The 8,405-nt window shown below is 39.0% G+C and overlaps 2 pseudogenes; both read left to right on the top strand.

Annotated features, from left to right (window-relative positions):
* The first annotated feature begins 494 nt into the window (after positions 1-494).
* On the top strand, positions 495-1,553 carry LOC117719357 (U5 small nuclear ribonucleoprotein 40 kDa protein pseudogene; annotated as a pseudogene).
* Positions 1,554-3,185: 1,632 nt separating this feature from the next.
* Positions 3,186-5,841, top strand: LOC117718681 (farnesyl pyrophosphate synthase pseudogene; annotated as a pseudogene).
* Positions 5,842-8,405: the final 2,564 nt, after the last annotated feature.

The raw sequence follows: 8,405 nt of genomic DNA, 5'->3' as shown, positions 1-8,405 counted from the left end.
AGTGCAGGATCTAACAGTTTAGCCCCCAAGGCTTTTGGCAGTGTAGGTTCCAACACTGACACAGCAACCCGTGACATTTTGGCCCCCAAACGTGGGGCAGCTCGGGCCGCAACATACCTCATATACATTGATCTCCTATTTATATGAGAAAATAGGGAATTTCTTTGATCTTATAGGCACAAGAAACAAAGTTCTGAATGAATCATCTTAGCACAGAAATTAGAAACAATAACTGACAAGTGGAACCTTGTAAACTTGTAAAAAGCTTTTGTAAAACAAAGGGTAATATTAATTTAGTAAAGAGGCAGATTATAGTGGTTTTGTTGTTGTTACTGCTGCTGTTGTTGTTGATTAAACCTGCTATTTATCTGACAGAGGGTTTTGGTTTTGTTTTTTGTTTTTTTGTTTTTTTGTTTTTTGCCTAAAATAGATGAAGAACTCAAAAATCTTTACCAAGGAAATAAAAACTCCAATAAAAATGGGGGCTAGGGGTCATGATCGAGCAGCAGAAGCTCAAGGGCCCAGGGCTACTTCTGGTTTCCATCAAGAGGCCACAGTGCATGTTGCTGTTGGGAGCAGCAGGATCCTGCCAAGAGCCAGGCAGTAGCAGGTGACCCCTGGAGTACTGCTGCAGGCAGACCAGCCAAGGTGCTCTTCCCTTCAAGCTCCAATCACACTGCTCTCAGAACATGAAGGGGAAGTGTACTGCTGCAAATTGACCTCCAATGTATCCACCCTGCCTTGTGCAGGATTTGACTGGCTTATGTTGTAGTGGAATAATAGTCTATGAAGACTATTATCTTATGTATAATAACTACATTACGTTGAAGGACACAGTGGAGCAGTGATGGAGCTGCATTGTAACACAGTAGCAGTCTCTTCTCAGCATCAACAGATAAAACTGTGGCAGTGTGGGGTAGTTAAACAGGAGAGTGAAAAGGCTATCAGGGCATGCTTCCTTTGTGAACTCCAGTTATCCAGCCAGGCAGAGACCCCAACTTGTCTGCACTGGCAGTGATGATGGGACACCTAGAAGAAAGCAGCTATCCAGACATTTCAGAACACATACTAGGTGTTAGCTGTGCTCTTCAATGACACAATCGGTCAGATTATCTCAGGTGGAATAGACAGTGATATCAAGGTTTCGGACCTACGCCCAAACAAATTAACCTACACCATGAGAGGCATGCAGATTCTGTAACTGACTTAAGTTCTGAAGGATCGTATTTTTTGTCCAATGCAATGGACAACATAATGCATGTCTGGGATGTCCGGCCATTTGCTCCCAAAGAGAGATGTGGGAAGATATTTCAAGAAAATATCCACAACTTTGAAAAGAACTTCTTGAGATGTTCTTAGTCACCAGATGGAAGCAAGATACCAACTGGCTCATCAGACAGGTTTCTGTATGTGTGGGACAACACGAGAGCAGAAGGATCCTGTATAAGCTGCCTGATCATGCTGTCTCCATCAGTGAAGTGGCTTTCCATGCCAACGAGCCCATCATACTCTCAGCATATAGTGACAAGAGGCTGTACATGGGCGAGATCTAGGAAAATGTGGAATGAAAGGCTCCTGGCCTCATCCCCTGAGGCTCAGACTCAGTAATCGGCACAGTATGATCATGTCTGGACTGATGTGCCCTCAGAAGACCATCATTAGCAAGCAGCTGGAGGTGATGGCCACATTCCAACAACCACTTTTACCCCATTCACCAGAACAACTGTGGTCTCTGGTACTGCCTGCCAGATTTCAGGGATTGGTTTCTTATCTAAAGAAAATAAGATTTCTTCAGAAGGACAAACATTGGTTTGATATTTCCTGGTTTTTTAATCTAGGCTGGAGACAGAGAATGTCAATTGAAATGTTATTTGGATTTGTTTTCTGTTTTATTTTTAAATTGAGTAAGTGGCTTGTATGTTATTTCTTTCAGTGTTTGAGACATTTTGTATTAAAATTCAAATATAACTTTTTACAAAAAAATGGGGGTTAGAATCCAATAAAAAGTGCAAGAATCAATTTTCTTTAGGGATGGGGCTTTTTAGAAACTTCCCATGCTTCAGTTGATGGTCCTGCATTCATTTACATTCTGACAGCACTATGAATTCAGATATGGTTACAAGAATTTGGGAGAGAAAAGTACTGGTAGAGATAAATGAAGAACTGGAAGGGAATGAGTGGGTAGTGAATTTTTAAAAAATAGATATGAATGTAATTTTAGGTTTCAAAATTTCAAACAGATTTTTAAAAAGTAATTTCATCTAGAGTATAGCCTGATTTTAAATATCACTTAGTTAAAAGTTAAATTTTTCACCCTATATTTTCATGTCAAGACTGACATGTTTAAATTAAGAATGTTTAAAATTGATGTGCTTGGCTTGGAACAACAACAACTAAATGCCATTGTGAGAATGACATCAAATCATGTAGGTTCTCTCTCTCTCTCTCTCTCTCTCTCTCTCTCTCTCTCTCTCTCTCTCTCTGTCTCTCTGTCTCTGTCTCTGTCTCTGTCTCTCTCTCTCTCTCTCTCTCTCTCTCTCTCTCTCTCTCTCTCTCTCTCGTTTTCTCTCTCCGGCAACATGTATATTCAGTGAATCCCAGATGCTTTGTTGCTGAACAAAGATGAAGGAAGGACAGAATAAGGAGGACAGAAGTTCAGAAGTTTTAGGTTCTTGAACATATTTTACCACATTTAAGTAATGAGTTCCATGGTGGTGTCATGGGTCCCTCACATATGGCAGGTATTCATTTCTAGGAACAAAGCTTTCAGAAGACAGATTTTCTTTAACCTGTCATGAAGACATTTAGATGATGAAGCTAGAATGTTACTGTTATAAATCAGCCTGAGTACATGCACTGGTTAGTTTTTGCTCACTTCTCATAAGTTTGGCTCATCTGGAAAGGGCAGCAAGTGAGAATATGCCCTCATCAGATTGGCTTGTAGGCAAGTCTGTATAGGCATTTCTTGATTAATTATTGATATAGGAGGACCAGGCCCAATGGTGGTGCCACCATTGGAAAGGTGGTCCTGGGTTGTATAAAAAGGGAAACTGAACAAATCAGGACTCAGTCTTCCTCTATGGTCTCAAGTTTAGTTTCTGCCCCTATTTCCTTCAATGATGAACTGCAAAGTATAAGACATAATAGATGCCTTAATTCCCAAGATACTTTCAGTTATGGCGCGTATGACAGTGATCAAAAGCAAGTTAGAACAGTCAGATTACCATATAAATGAAGCATTTTGTAACTGTGTACCATCTAACTGTTCATCTCCATGTTGTCAATCATGGTAACATATCTTAGAGCAATAAATATACACAGAGGAAAAGTTTTTATTTAAGCCCCGGTTTGGAGGTTATAGCTCAGGATTAACTCATCTCTTTTCTTTGAGGATGGGAGGATTAACTCATCTCTTTTCTTTGAGGATGGGAAGAACCAACACAACACTTCTACAGAGTGAGGTAGGATAAAACTCTTACCCTTATATTTGGTACAAAAACAAGAAACAGAAAGAGGAAGCACTCAAGAGAGCATGCAATTATAATCCCCATCAAGAGCATGGTCACAATAACTTGAATACCACCACTGGGGTCCAGTCATTAAATGGTCAACGTCTCCCAAACTGGCATTTGTCTGGACTGCTATAGGTCCAAGATATTAACACAAATCTTTGGAATTATTCCAGATTCAAGTCACAGCAAGACAGGTTATTATATTTATGCATATATAGGTGAAAATTAGTAGAAGTAATTATTATCAAGTTTGATCCAATGGGTCAAAGTTTCTCTCAAAGTTGCAAAGTGATACTGTTAACAGTATGATATGAATTTGTTCAACGTTTTCAGTATGGGTGTCATGCAGTTTGAGCTTACAAAGAGCTCAGGTACTACAGAAAGTGATGTAAATTTCCCACAGAGACAAAATAATATGTATATTATAAAATAGCAAATAGTATGATTTATATAAAGAATTAATATGCAAATGTGTAATACAATACTCTCAAAATGTTAACAATAAAAATATCTAATAGTGAAGGGAAATACATAATTAGATTAGAAACCACATAGTATCTAACTCCAAAGTTAGAAATCACTGCTCCTCAGGTAGATGGGATACCTAATAACATAGGGGATTAACATCTATTATTTTCAGGCCTATGTGGCCTAAGGTAGGGTGCTTATTAATAAATGATATATGAAATGCTGGCAATATTATAATGATTTGGTACAATGAAGAGAAATAACTTTTATGAGGTTTTTTTTTCTGTTAAATGAGCAGAAGACAACTGCTCTTGTTTTTTAAAACTCATTGAAAATATATGTTTTAGTTTTTAAACTATATGGTTAATATATGTACTTTCATCCACAATAGTTTGTCTTTTATATTTTAACATTTATATTTATAGAAAATTTATTTCTTCATATATACATAATGAAAGAAGCAAAGTAACTCCACTCTACCCACCTCCATTTGCCTCCGGCCCTACTTAGCTCATAAGCAACTTGTCCACACCCACCACACACTTCTCAGGTAAACAATATTAGCCAGAACTAATGAGACTTTGCTGAAACAGACACAGCCAATCCCCAGAAAGGACAAGCTACCCCTACTGCCCTTTTTTACTGCTTGTGTTTTTATGCTTAAAATGGCCTGTGGGCTACTGCTTGAGGGTCGTGGTTTCAGCGCCTGAGTCTGGTCATTTCCCTAATGGATTAGCCTTAGAAATCAGCCATAAATAACTTCTTTTTGCCCAGGAGAATCTGTGTTGAAGAACAGAGCATTTAGCTCACCTGTCAGACAGAATTTGGATGTTCATAACCAAGAAAAGCAGAATTTCATCCAGCACTTCTCCCAAATAGTCAAGGTGTTGACTGAGGATGAGCTGGGACACCCAGACACCAGGGATACTAACACCAGGCTCAAGGAGGTCTTGGAGTACAATGCCGTAGGAGGCAAGTACAGTCGGGGGGTTTGACCATGGTACAAGCCTTCCAGGAGCTGGTGGAGCCAAGGAAACAGGATGCTGAGAGTCTTCAGAAGGCTCTGACTGTGGGCTGGTGTGTAGAACTGCTCCAGGCTTTCTTCCTCATGTCAGATAGCATCAAGAACTCTTCGCTCACTCACCAGGGACAGGTCTGCTGGTATCAGAAGCAAGGCATAGGCTTGGATGCCATCAACGATGCTCTGATTCCGGGAGCCTCCATCTACCTCCTGCTGAAGTTCTACTGCAAGGACCAACCCTACTACCTGAACCTATTGGAGCTCTTTCTGCAGAGTTCCTATCAGACTGAGATTGGGGAAACTCCAGACCTCATCACAGCACCCCAGGGCCATGTGGATCTTGGTAGACATACTGAAAAGAGGTACAAATCTATTTTCAAGAACAATACAGCTTTGTACTCTTTTTACCTGCCTGTCGCGGATGCCATGTACATGGCAGGCACTGATGGGAGAAGGAACATGCCAATACCCCGAAGATCCTGCTGGAGATGGGCAAGTTCTTTCAGGTCCAGGATGACTACCCTGATCTCTTTGGAGACCCCAGTGTGACTGGAAAGGTGGGCACTGACATCCAGGACAACAAATGCAGCTGGCTAAAGGTTCAGTGTCTGTTATGAGACATTCCTCAACAGCACCAGATCTTAGAGGAGAATTATGGACAGAAGGACCCAGAAAAAGTGGTGCAGGTGAAAGTACTGTATGAGGCTGCTGTCTGTGTTCTTCAGGTATGAGGAAAACAGTTACAATTGCCTCAAGAGTCTCACAGAGCAGTGCTCTGCGCCCTTGCCTTCATCTATCTGCTTGGAACCAGCAAACAAGAGCTACAAGTGAAGAAAGTGACCTTGGAATTATAGAGGCTGGGAGGGAGGGATCTGAATAAATTATTGTTCAAAATAAATAAATAAATACATAAATAAAGCTCTTCCTATTTGACTTGTACTGCATGGTCCTCATCATTTGCATCACCCCAGACCCAACAATGAATAATATCTTTCTATCTTAAACAGCTTTTGAAATTTAATCCAAATTCATCTGAAATATGATGATTTAGTTCCTAATTTTAATGCTATATAGAAAAATTCATAAGTACAACATTTTAAAAAGTTCCTTAAAAATTATTTTAGCCTATATGCATTAATTAATCAATGTGTGGATATGTGTGCATACATGTGTGTTTCTCTCTCTCTCTCTCTCTCTCTCTCTCTCTCTCTCTCTCTCTCTCTCTGTGTGTGTGTGTGTGTGTGTGTGTTTGTGTGTTAGCATTGACATTTTCTCAAAGCATCCATGAACTGTGAGTAATTTTATGACTTCATCTAAAACTTTATCATATAGCAAGGGTCACATGAGACCAACCTGCCTGCCAATGGAGGCATGATTGAGAAAATATGAAAGAAATTTCTCTTTCTAGTCATGATTTACCTGCTTCTTAAGTTCATTTTTGTAAAGAATTGATCCTATATCCTGTTTTTGTTTGAAATCATTTCAGTATTCTATACTGTATATGACCAGAACATTTCTTGGCAAAGTCTAAATTTCTTTACAAATAAATAACACTAATGAATTCTTCTAAAAAATAATTGCTTCATATAAGTCACAAAGTCTAGTTTTTAATCCCTCTTTGAAAATATAAGGACTAAATGCAAGAAACTTTCCAAAGTCATGAATATAATCAAATTAAACTGTTTATAGATAGAAACATTATAAACATGAAAGTTTATGCAAGTTTGTAGGGACTTGTGTGAGGTCTTTCATCTATTGACTTTAAATCGTGTTTTACTGATAAACATTTTCCCAAAGACAAAACTAAGAAATTTCAGTTTTATAATGGACTAACATCTTAAAGCCCAAGGAAGAAAATGGTGACAGATCTCTGGATTTTCCTTTCTTTTCACACTTTTATTATGTAATCTTGGGATGCATAACATCTCCTCTCCTGGAGTGCACAGTTCCATGGTTAGGTTATCTTCATGGAATATACAACTATCACTGCACTCTAGCTTTCATCAGGTGAAAGGAAAGCAGATACAATAGGACCACATCTCAATTCCTACTCTTTCACCCCCATCTTTACCTCTTCTCAGGACCCCAGCTCTTGACTAATAATAATGTACTTCTGGCCTGGATTTGACTATTTGGGTTATTTTACAAGTACGGGAAAATATATAATTTATGCTTTAAATATGAATGCCTTGGTTTATTTAGCAGAAATCTTGCAAAGTTTATCTATATTATAGATCTGGCTGTGCATTGTTGCTAAATAATCAGTTGAACTAATATGCCACATATTGTTTATGCTTCCACTAGTTGAGAAGCATATGTTCTGACTATGATAAGTAATGGTTCTATGAACTTTCATAGTTTGTTTTACTTTCTCTCAGGTGCAGACCTGGTGTGAAATTGGTGGTTATGTGGTGAGCCTCTGGTCAGCATTTGAAGGACATCAGAAATGTTTTGTGAAGTGCATCACTTTCTATCTTTTAAAATTAATGTTATTTTTCACTATTTATGAGTATATGTTTCAACAGGTGTGGAGGTTAGAGGAGAACTTTCTTGGAGTTCGTTTTTTCTTCAACATTTGTGTGGGTTCTGAGGATCAGGGAGGTCACAAGGCTCATGTATCAGCACCTGGATGCTGACACATCTCATGCTCTATTTGTCTGCATAGGAAAAAAAAATCCAGTTTAGTATGTGTAAAACACTCTCTCATAATTTTAATTCTTATTTCATAAGTACCTGTGAGGTTTAGTCTCTTTTCCATGGTTTTTTGGTCATTTTTTAATTCTATAAATAAAATAATTGTGGCCTATTGGCTGGGGTAGACACCTAGCTGGTCTGCTTCCATGAAGATATCATATTCTGAGCCATCCTAGAGGAACCACTGCACTTAGAGCAACAGTTAAGAACCCTCTCCCACAACTCTATACCCCAAAGCTACAACTGGAAGACTGGGGCATGCAGGACCAATAAACCACCCAAACCCCACACCTTCAGAATACCACTCCTCTTTCTTCCCTAGGTTGATCCTTTTGGCAGGAAAAGACTCTTAGCTGGTCTGCTCCTGTGAAGACAACATATCCTGAGCCATCCACAGACACATGTGGACTCTGAGGAATTCTGACACTACCAAGATAAAGGGAAAAGACAGTGAGTGCAGGTAGCATTAGAGATGACCAGATGTCAAAAAGCAAGCATAAAACATGAGCAACAGAAACCAATGTTTACTGGCAGCATCATAACCTAGTTCTCCCACCATAGCAAGTCTTGAACACCCCATCACAGAAAAAGCAGGATTCAGAATTAAAATCACTTATGATGATAGAGGACTTTAAGAAGGATATAAATAACTCTCTTAAAGAAATACAGGAGAACACAGGTAAACAGGTAGAAGCTCTTTTAGAGGAAAC

Source organism: Arvicanthis niloticus, chromosome 13, assembly GCF_011762505.2.
Source record: "Arvicanthis niloticus isolate mArvNil1 chromosome 13, mArvNil1.pat.X, whole genome shotgun sequence".
Classification (NCBI taxonomy): Eukaryota; Metazoa; Chordata; class Mammalia; order Rodentia; family Muridae; genus Arvicanthis; species Arvicanthis niloticus.
This window is presented reverse-complemented; position numbering and strand designations above follow the sequence as displayed.